At 40.2% G+C, this 12,061-nt stretch overlaps 1 pseudogene; it reads left to right on the plus strand.

Annotated features, from left to right (window-relative positions):
- Positions 1-239, plus strand: part of LOC101576000 — an 8,885-nt pseudogene extending 8,646 nt beyond the window's left edge.
- Positions 240-12,061: the final 11,822 nt, after the last annotated feature.

Consider the following 12,061-nt stretch of genomic DNA (forward strand, 5'->3'; position numbering starts at 1 on the left):
CTTACTAATTCAAACTATACCACTGGTCAAGTGTTTGATTTGTCTGAAAAGTTAGAACAGTCAGAAGCCCAACTGGGCCAAGGAAGTTTCATGCTAGGTTTAGAAACACATGACTGAAAGTCAGAAGAAAACTTGCCAACGATACAAGAGACAGCTGTAAAACCAACATAGAAGCCATCCATGGATGGATGTCTCAGGTTATCAAGGACGAACTATTTAATCAAATTAACATTGCTTAACCAGTCACTGAGTAGTGCTTTTGGCTGCAAGCTGGCATGTGAAAGATATTCAAGTAACACTTTTAAAAACCAGTTACCAAAAACTCGATTAGGAGTATAAGGTACTCTAAAGTGTCCTGAATATTAACATCCTAAAATAAAGCCATAAAATTAAAAAAAAAAAAAGAGTGAAAATAGGTTTTGACTCTTCTTTTTATGATGAAGCAGGGGACAGAATTTATGGAGCTAATGAAGGTATACACAGAAAAATGATGTATATTAATGTAATTAAGAGTAGCCTACAGTATAACCTCTATTATATCTCTGCCTTTTCTCTTCCAAAAGTATCTGCTAGGATTGTTTATCACAGGCAACAATGACTTTTTCTCTTAATCTTCTCACTGGACATCCCTTGACAGAGGGAGATCCCCGCCGCCCCAGTATACTTCAGTTTGTGGTAGTTACGATTGCCTGGTAGCCTCCAGTATGCTTCAGTTCCTGTTACTTCTGTTTCCCAGAAGCTACTGGTCACATGATGCACTAAGAACCAATCCCCAGTTGAGAAACCACTTGGACTCTGTTCTTCCCTCTGCTTTCAACCCCATAAAACTTCTTTCCTTGAGTCTCTGGGGCCTGATAATTTAGGAATGAATCCCCATCAGAGGCTATGCCTGTTGGCATACATAGATCTGCCTCCAAATCCTGGGTGATGTTTTAGTTTGCCCCTGCACAGCTAGTAATAGTCTCCTCTTTTGTTTGTGTGACACCCCTGTCCCCCGTCTTCCCTGCTGGCCTCTCTGCTTAGCTGGTGGTGTCATATTGAAGTTCCTTGCTACTCCTGAATTCTCTTCAATTCTACACTACAGTTAACTCCCTCCTACAGTTACCTATGCTCCCTCACTAATTTGATCTTTGCAATGACTTAAGTATCATATTTATGCTGACAATCCCAAACTTTTTTTTTTGCTCTCTCATTAGATATTCCTTCTGGGCTCAGAACTCATAGCTAATTGCCTTCTTGACATCTTCCTTTAAATATCTCACACTCATCTTAAACTTAAAATCAAAACTTAGCATTAAGATATCTTGGATGCTGTGGTGGTTAATTAATTAATTGTCAACTTGAGTGGGGAGTGCCCAGTTGAATTGAGTCTGCAAGGTTCTGGGCATGGAAGGCCCACTTAAAGGAGGATTGTGGTGGGAATGGCATAGAAGTAGAATGGGTGGGAAGGATGGCAGCTGGCTGGTCTTGGAAAAGCTTCCTTGCAGTTTTTCTTCAAAAGAGCTTTGGCTACTTTCTGCACTTTCACCTTGGGCTTTGTCTCCTGGCTCCTGGCACAGATTCTTCAGCTTCTAGTGTTACTGCTCAGCTGGTCAATGCAGACTCTCTGGCCTCCAGTACCCACCCTTGGGATTTCTGGTACTGACCCTTTAGCTTTCCATCACAGACTCCTCAGCCTCCTGATTTGGACCTGTACTTGACACTGCCATAGGCCGCAGGCATGCAGCTGGATTCTTAACCCAGATAGATCTCTTGTGCTCTTCTACATTTGGTTCTGTGCGTGGATGCTGCCAGCTAATGCTTTTAGATTTTATTTTTAATTTTATTGATACAGGGTCTTGCTACACAATTCAGACTAGTGATCTTCCTGTTTCAGTGTCCCTGGTACTAGGATTACAGGCGTGGGCCACCACACCTGATTTTGGTGGCTGGCATGGTGCGTCTGGGGCTCTGTAGCTAGCATTGCATGCTGTACCGGGGATTGAACTTGGGACCTTGTGCTTGTCAGGCAGGTGTTTAAGCCATTGAGCAATCTTCCCAGCCCACTGCCAGCTAATCTTGTAAATTTCTGTCTTCTGCATGAAATCTGTTTCTCTTACAAATACTGACTAGGACAGAGGTATTTACTTGTCTTTTCCTTTACCAACCTCACTCTTTTCCACACCACCACTGCCACCTTTTTCCCATACTATCGCAGCATTCCACTTGTCTTTCACCTGCCACTTGATTCTATGCAGAAGGTAGTAGATAGAGTCAGAGCACACATCCAGGCACTGAAGGCTAAAAACCCACTGGAAGCTTCTCATCTTTACCGTCTCCTCACACGCAAGCAGGGTGCTGAGTTAGCTGCTCCTCGTTTTTACCTTTGTCCTTGTCCTACAGTGTTCTTTCTCTTGCTCGCTCTGCTGCAGGTGAAAAGAGCCTCTGGAACTCCTTTATCCAGAGGGCCTTTAATCGTTCATTTACATTCCTGGCCACACAGTTATTCACTCATTCAACCACTATTTGCTAAACCCCAACTAAAAGTGCCAACCACTGGGATGAATTTGCCTGGGAAGAGTTAATAACTGTCTTTGTAGCATTTCTTCATCTACACCCACATTTTAGGGATGGGGACTCGGCTCCATGAGCTTTTTGTACCAACCAAGATAAATCTTCCTGGAAGCCATGGCTGAAAGGATAGATTGTGGAGAAACCAGCTTGTAGTCAAGTGCGCATCTTGCTTTGTGTAACTTTTTACTATCTTTTTTTTTTTTTCTGATGGGTGGAAGTCATTTCATTTTTTCATCTAAAAGAAGCTTTGGAATGAAAGTTAGTTACTCCAAATGAAGGGTAGTTACTTCAGAATGGAGGCAAGTCTCAGAATGAAGGGCAGAACACAAACCCATAATTTTTCACATTAACATGGTCATTAAGGCTTTTCTCTTCTTCCTGAGAAACACACCTCTTGATCTGAGTTTAGAAGTATTGGTGCTATCTTCATTACACCCTTCTCAAAGATTTTCACCTAGTGTGAAATCATGAATGGGTGTTCCTGAGAACCCTGCTATATGTAACTGAATTGGGGTGCTACCCCAGAGGCAAAGTGGCCTTGTTCTTTGTGTCATCCCATTGCCAGTGTGTGCGGGGACCTCAAAGAAATGTGAATGCTTGGCTTGGCTGTGAAATAGAAAGGGCAGCTCCCGGTCTATTCTGGCTAGCATTGTTTGCAGTGCTGTCCTATGTGGTTGAGGCAAGAGAGTTGGGTCTTCTTGTTTCTCTTAAAGATAAGGTCTGCGTTCACTCGCTATGTGTGTGTACCTCTATAAAATGACTAAAGGAAAGAAACAGGAGAAATATTTCCCAGGTCCTGTATCTTATCCATTTCTAGTTCTCCAAAGCAGAATGATGCCATTTCCTTGTGCAGGATAATTCATTGAGAAATCGATTGGATTTTTTTCTTCCTCTATTTTTTTGCTCCCTTTTTCCTTTTAGGTAGCTGGGCTCTGTGCTCACTAGCTATAGAGGAACATTATTGATGTTTGGTTGAAAAAAAGAGAACCATTTTTCTTTCTGGCTTTTCCTTCCCTAGAAGCTTGGGCTCCCTGAGGGGGACTTTGCTTATCAAGGGTCAGGAGAGAAAGGAAATGAGGATGGATCAGAGAGCACCAGGGATCATTGTGCTTAGCTGCCTGTTGTAGAGGTGGCCAGACCTCAGAGTCCCCCAGGGCGGCATGAACCTGACATGGGCCCAGGACTCTGAGTCCCCCACAAAGTCTTCTGCAGGCAAACAAAGCACAGAAGCAGAGAGCTGCTGCTGACTTCCAGGGAGGCAGGCACAGAACCTCCTGCCTCGGTGGATTGCTGAGGACCGCAGCTAGGGGATTCTGTCCACATGTCCTCCCTCAGCCTTTTGCCTCAACACCCCAAGTTCTGCCATGACTTTAGGTGTGGGCATGTGGAGCAAGTGCTGGTGATGACCAGGCTTGAGTCTCCTGTGAATGGGCTCAGTTTACATAAATTTATTTTATGAAATTTCAATTATGTGTTTGCTGTACATAATGATTACATTCCTTGTGGGGAGTTGGTACCTTCCATAACACATCTCAGTTCATTTTTTGTCCACCTTCTCAGTGAATTCAAATTTTAAAATAAGAACTAATTGACATCTTTCTTTATATTTGACTTTGTGCTATCAATTATCATCTTGTATTGTGAAAAGAAAAACTACTTTGGCTCACACTGTGATGTCGAGCAGTTGCGTCTCTCCAAACCATTTCTCTGTGTTTCACGTATCAGGTGTATTTTGTAGTAGCTCACATTGTTGGCTTTTGCCTTCATTTTTCAGAGGTTTGCTTCTTTTCTGTTTATCTTCTGGGAAAAATCTTGATCAAATGTGTCACAGTCTCCATCTTAAATACATTGTGACACCAGAAAAGCAAATGAATCTCAGCCTAAAGAGGAGGGTAAGAATCATATAGAAAATGACACTATTTTACAACGTAGAAATTTGGCAGAGCCCAGGAATATAAACACAGTAATTACACTTTCAAACCTCATCAGCTGCCGAGGTATCATCTAATAATGTCCAACAATTGGTTCCCCAGCAGGTGCACTCCAGCTGTAATGATGTTCTTGAAGCTTTTCCTTGCAGAATCATTTCTCAAATGTGTACAAATTGCTTTGTGTAAGCGTGGAGAGCCCTTTTAGTATCTCAACTCAGATTTCAGAGGAAGACTCATTAATTAGGATTTTTTCACACACATTTCTTCACTGATAGGGAAAGTAGCTGACACATTACTCAGAGGACACCGAAGTTCAAACCTATTGTGTATTCCTTTTGACGTTTTGAAATCCAGATTTTCATTCCCAAGTTTATAAACTGTCACTTTTGTGGATTTTATGACTCATGTCTCCAACTAGATTGGAAATGTCTTGAGGATAGGACAACATCATGGTGTATGGTTTTTGCCCTCCCTCCTGGGTATCTCACTCTCCCTCCTTTCCTCCCTCCCTCCCTTCCTCCCTTTCTCTCTCCTTCCCTCCTTTCTTTTGTCCCTTGCTCTCTCCCTCTCTTCCTTTCCCCCTTCCTCTTTCCTTGCTTTCTCGGTCTCTTTCTTTGTGAATATCCTTTCTTAAATTACACCCACAGTTTTTAGCTTATTACAGTACAGGACAGGCCCTCAGTACTATTTTCCCTGCTAAGCTCTAGCCTCAAGAGGAGGAATTGTCTACTCAGCTTTATATGCCAGAGCCTACTGCCTGGCCCAAAGTAAATGCTTCCTAAACATTCAATGAATAAATTAATTTCATTGGTTAATCAACTGATTCACTGATTATCATCAATATTATTTAAAATACTTACTAAAACCATTAGAAGTCTTGGAGATGCCCCAAACCAGTGGATGTTAAATCTATATAAATGATTTGTTCTGTTTTGCAGTGGAAATAGATTTCTAGCTCTGTTGAACAATTAAATTAAGACAATCAGCTATGACTCTACTTTTTGTACTGAATTTTTCTGCAGAGAAGAAAAAGCATCATCCTGTAGGATATGGTTGAGACTGGAGGACTGTTTTGCCCCGATATCTCCTTAGGCTCCTGTGTCCAGTTTCCCTATGCCAGGATCCTCTATCCCTCTCTTGGCAGGGACCTTGTAGAGAAAGCCTCCAAGTCCCTTTGGGCAAGTGGATCTGCTATACAAAGAACTGCCCATGTTCTGCATATGGGTGGAGTCTACTGCCAAACGAGCTGGCTTATAAGAAAACTGAACAAGTTGGCCTTCTGACGGGGTCAAGTTTATGTATTCCTGGTTATTTTTGTGAAGTCAACTTATTTTTTTTTTGTCTAGCTGAAGTTTTGTATTCAGTTACTTGAGCCAATATTGCAAACTATTTTAAAAACATAATTAGGTGAACTCAGCGAGACTCTGGCATTATCTCCACCTCCTGTGTGCACACTGGGGGCCACTTATCACATGTTTGTATTGTTTATCAAAGTTCAGAAAGTCTTTGAGTTTTATTTCTTTTATCAACAAAGCTTTTTACATACATATATTTATGTATTTAGTTATCTTAAAATAGTGTTGCTAAGAGTGAAAATATCAAAACCAACCAGCCAGTCAACCAACCAATCAACAAACCAACCAACCAAATAAATAAAAGAAAAACTTGGAAAAAATTCTCCAAGGATCTCAAAAGGGCTCAAGTAGATTTTATTAGATTTTATTACTTTGCCTTGTTTTATTTTGTCTTATCATTTTCCTTCTCCATAGTTTTGCTAAAGTATAATTGACAAAATGGTGTATATTAGTGGCATGCATGCCATATTTTGATATGCATGTGCACCATGAAATGATTAAGTCAGACAAATTAACATATACATTCCCACTTCCATGTGTGTTGAGAACATTGTTAACTCTGTTAACAATTTTGAAGAATACACAATATATTGTTATGAACTCTAGTCATCCTTTTAACAGGTCTCCAGAATTCATCTCTTATCTGAGTGAAACTTTGTGCCCTTTGGCCAACATCTCTGTTGCCACTGCTTTTTTTTCCCACAATTTTATTGATAAACAAATAGCAATGAGACAGTTTCAAATCAAATTGGTAGGATAGTTTCAATAATTAACACATTGCATACATTCCTCCTGGTGGTTAATTGCTGTACAAGTTGCGGACATGATATCCTATCTACAAACACCATTAGAACAAATCACTCTATTCATTAAGAGAATGTAACTATATATCTATCCCAACCACCTTGAATACACAGATACAAAATGGACATTCATCTGTATACCCTTTTTTTGTTAAGTTCTGTTATTTGAATATTATAGGTGTGTTAACTCAGCAAAATAATCCGAAAGAGTTCATTAGTCCCTAATAGTATTGGGTCTTCTGCTTGACTGCCAATGTCAGAAATTGTTGACCTGAGTCCCCTACAGCTGAACATAACAGCATGGCTTTACTTCTTATATTTCATTTTTATACTTTTGGATGGTTAAAACCAAGGTAAAGCAGGACCTATGCAACAAGAGTTGTAGCTTTTGGGTCTGATAAGGTCAGTGAAGTTCCCTCAGGATTTATTCTGAGATCCTGTACCTCAGATTGTTTGTCAGTGTCAGCCATGTGGATGAGTCACGGCCATTGCTTGGTCAATGTGCTTTCTGTGAAAGCCTGAGAGAATGTTTTCTCTCCATGTGACTCTCCTTAGGCACACTCTACATCATCGATCACTTTCCTCTTTGGCCACTGCTTTTTATTAATGTAGAAGGGCTAGCACGTTTTGTCACAATGTTAATTCCTTAGCCATGGACCATAGCTACTGTGACATCTGTTTCTGTTTTACTTTTTTAATGTGAGTTCTTTAAGTTTGGCCCCAAATCTATCTTTAGAAATTTATTTCTTGTACCTTTCATCGTGTGCTTTTCACTTTAATCAAAATATTATTTTAACCAAAACACTGAACCCTCTGGGCTCATGTTATTTCCCCGGACTGTTTTTGTTCTGTTTTTCTCTTCATTTTCTTATTCCTAAATTTGGAGACAGCCTCGCCTTTTCCTGATTCTCTTTTGTTGTTTTCATCTTTTTATTTTTATGTAGATACATATCTTATCATCTTTGCAGAGCTTTATGATCATCTCCCAGGTCTGGTGCATGTCTGGCTCTTATGTAGGCATCCTAGAGTCCCAGATGAGCATCTTGTGGTCAGGAAATTCTCAATTCATATTTGCAGACAACTTTTTATTTCAACAGTTGAAAGTATGTCACTTGTAGGAAGCATTCAGGGAGCCTGAGGAATCTGACTGGAAACAGTAGAACAAGTCTATATACTTTTAATGCTGTAATCCAAACTACAATCAGCTTTCAATTAGTTTCTTCTTTGGCCAGTTCACTTTTTGGGTAAGATACTTGCTACAGAGGGTGCTATCAGAAAGCCCTGAGCTAGTTTCAAGATCTTGTGAAACTTACTGAACTATCTGTAGTCATGCCATCTGCAGAGTGCGGGCATAGTAGTTTCCACCTAATGGAATTGTTTTGAGGACTCAATAAATCTGAAGACTTCACAGCATCTGGCAAGATAAGCACAAATGCCAGCTAGGGAGTTTTGGAAGAATGGTCCAGTCTTACCATGAGAGATGTAGACAGCTTATCTTTCTGTTTCCTTATCAGAGTCTGAGCTTTGATTCCAAACATTGTGGGTAAAACCATAAAGAGCTCCCTGGACTATTGTTACCTTGTTCTAGGTTATATGCGTCTGATCATCAGCTCTGCTTCTCACTTTGACATTACCTTTCATTGCTTCTTTAGGATCAGGACCCCAGAAACAATTATGGTCTTCCTCACTGAGCACCTGCATCTTCCTAGGCTGGTGCTTCCGTCTGATGGGACAATGGGCCTCTGACCCCGAGTCAGTCTGTCCACATGTCCTCCCAACAGTGCTCAGAAGAACTCAGGACGTGGGAAACTCTTCCTAGGACCATGTTCTACCTTGCTAGAGGATGCTGACACGTGGGGTGATTCATTTTTATTATGTAACAATTACACTTGCACAAGAAATCAATCAGAGGTCTGATGGACAAAAATGGAGAAATTTTTCTGTGAAGAAATATGCCTCATTTTATGTTATTTCCTATTTCATACTGTAATGTGTTATGCCAACTAAATATACTTTATTAGAGTTTATGTGCATCATGTAATTTATTAGCTTTATTTAGTGTAATGTTTGTGTGAGGTGAATAAGTATTCTAATCGTTGTAAGCAGGTGAAATAGACTCCTAGTACTGAGGTCATGTTTTATGTGAGAGAAGATTCTTTGAAAGAATTACAACTTTGAGTGTTCTCAGCTGAGGGATCATGGGGTGATCCCATTCCCCAAAAAACTTTCGTTTTGATAAACCAGGCCTGGAACACAGACAAAAGGCTGTTACTACTGCAGTGCGGAAGCATGAGGCAATTCTAACTTGAAGTGACATTCACCTCTTCCGCAGTTCACATTTTCATACCACTTTCTCCAAACTCCAGAAAAAAGTGTTGAAATGTAAATGCTCTGAATGAGTCATGTTGCACTCAAGGGAATTAAGTTACCCTTATTTCTATGGGCTAGTGAACCCAAGCATTTGATTTATTTCCTGTCATCTGTTTTGTAGACTGTACATGGGAGGACACAAGAGGGTGAGTGAATGTTTGCAATACTTTGGAGCTAGAAAGAATATTAGGAATCATCTCTGATACCACAAGCCCCACTATACTATTTCTGAGATCCCCGAGTGTGTGTTTTGCACAGTCTGAATGATGTATTAATTTACCACATTAGTCTACTCAGTTTTCAAACAGTTTGAATTGTTCAAGGTCCTTTTCCTTTTTTGCCCCTTTCTCTACTTTTTTCCTTTTATTGCTAGTGAAAAATCTGACTTATTAACTTTTCACACACTGGACTTCCAAAGCTATCTGGAAGAATCAAGATCTTTCCCCCCCACACATGAGCCCTCTTTGTGACTGACACCAACTTTCAGGTAGCCACAGGGTGTCTGGTGTCAGACATAAACCTCTTCTTTCATCAGCCTCTGACAGTGACAGGTTCCTTGGCTCCTTCCTTTCTGGGAACACTCCTCTGAGGAGCTTTATCAATGTCACTCTCAATTCTTGGAATCCAGATTAGAAGGAAGGATCTGATGGGTTTGACTGGCATTGTGAATGATGGGCTCCGCTTCCCATGTGCTAAAGTACACAGTTCCATCAGTAGTTCCTAGTAGAACCATTGAACACTGTGCTTTCACTAAATTTACATTTAAGTCACTCGCATCTTCTCATTGGTTCATACTGTGATGGCGATCGAAACTCACATGTCTTGAAATAGAATATTGTTTCAAGAAGAAAAGTGACTCCATGGAAATAGAACAAGGCAAGACTTGTCTGACAGTGAACTCGGTTGGATTCTGAGAGTGGTATCTTTCTCAGTGTTTGTGACCAACTACATATTAATGTTTCACAATTTTGCCAGAGATTAATATCCATGAGGTAATGCACAGGTGGATGGAGACAGGATTTCACTACTGCTTGCCACACTCGACTCTAAAATACACAGCCGTATTTGCCCACCTCTTCAGGTCCCTAAAACACTTGCTGTGAAATGCTCAGGATTGTGATGGTGATGGAGAGTGTGCTCAGAAGCTTGGGGCCTATTTTTGTGTTAGTCTGAAATTTGAGTTTGTGTGGTTTAACCAACCATCGTCCTTGTGGGTTCTTGTTTATTTCTGTGTTTCTGAAGCTGCTGATCCTTGCAGCTGGTGCCCTGCATCTTTCCTTACGAAGAGGTGATATGCTGACTCTAGCACCATGGCCTGGGTATTCAAGGTGATTCAAAATGCAATCCCCGTTCACTGACCTTATCAGATCCAAAAGCTACAACTCTTGTCGCATAGGTCCTGCTTTACCTTGGTCTTAACCATCCAGAAGGAAAGTATAAAAACAAAATATAAGAAAAGGAAAGTATAAAAACAAAATATAAGAAATAAAGCCATGCTGTTATGTTGAGCTGTGGGGGACTCAGGTCAACAATTTCTGACATTGCCAGTGAAGCGGAAGACCCAATACTATTATGGGATACTGGACTCTTTTAGAATATTTTGCTGAGTTTATACTCAGCAATGTTCAAATAACAGAACTTAACAAAAAAAGGGTATACAGATGAATGTCCATTTTGTATCTGTGTATTCAAAATGGTTAGGATAGATATATAGTTACATTCTGTTAATAAATAGAATGATTTGTTCTAATGGTGTTTGTAAATAGGATGTTGAGTCCGCGTCTTGTACAGCAATTAACCACTAAGAAGAATATATGCAGTGTGTTAATTATTGAAACTGCCCTACTGATTTGATTTGAAACTGTCTCATTGCTATTTGTTTATTAATAAAATTATGGCAAAAAAATGCAATCCCTGGTCAGATTTGGTTCTGAGCTGGTAACCTGGGGTCTCATTTCCTGTCTTCTCTCTCATTTCTTAGAACTTGTTTTCCAACTTTAGTAACTGGTCTAGCCCTTTCATTCATCAATTATTTTGGTCCTATTTTGCTTTTATCCTCTAAGAGCTATAGCCTGGCTTTACATCTCCGATAGTGTTGGGACTTGAAAACCTGCTGTCAGGCCTCCCAGAGGCTGGACAGACCATTTATCTTAATCTCCCTATATCTTCACTGTATATTATCAATATTCTTTATATTCTGGTTAAGTCATGGCCTTCTCAATGCAGCTAGATGTCATCTGTCTGTGTGTTGTTAAGATATAGTGTGGGAAAGGAGGAAGCATTATTTTTTTGTGAAAAAGGGTTATTGAATACAGCAGAATAATAGAGGGAGGATATGATAGGAGACTTTTTGTTTTTTTCCCTTTTGTGTTCCACCATCTGAACTTGTGTTTCAGGGAAGTTGAAAGTTGGTTACTCATTAAATATTCAGCAGCATGAAGATTCTGATTGGCTACGAGGACCACAAGGGCAGCTGGGAACCAAGCGTACTCTAGGAGCTTGAAATGTGGAGATGGTGACAACATACTTGACAGGTGCTCACGTACTGTGTGTATGTGTGTGATTTATATGCATAGAGAGATTAGCAAACAACCAGTTAAGCACATGCAGCTGAAAAGTGAACAGGTTTATGAAAGAGAAGGAGAGAGTTGGTGAAACTGTCTGAGGAACACAGAGACAAACCATTTGATTTATATCTGTGGATATAAAGGACTCTTTCAGGTGTGGGGAAGAGTCCGAATAGATCTAATTTTTGCAACCAGTTTCACTGATGCTCCATTTATCCTTGTAAATGTAGACCAATGATATCTGTGTCCCCGCTCAGTTATGTTTCCATGGCACCAGAAACTGGACACCCATCTGCCATCTCCTACTGGATCACTTCATGCCACTCATCCACTTACCTTATTGGACTTCCTTCTGCTACCTAGTTTCCTGGATTTCAATTAAACTATGATCTTATTTTTTCAAGGTGGTATTTTGCTTCTATGTTCTTTTAGAAATTAGATGTATATGTCCTTTATTGTCATCTTCTTTATTGTCATCTCTA

The sequence above is a fragment of the Octodon degus genome, unplaced genomic scaffold, assembly GCF_000260255.1.
Source record: "Octodon degus isolate 3935 unplaced genomic scaffold, OctDeg1.0 scaffold00102, whole genome shotgun sequence".
NCBI classification, from domain to species: Eukaryota; Metazoa; Chordata; class Mammalia; order Rodentia; family Octodontidae; genus Octodon; species Octodon degus.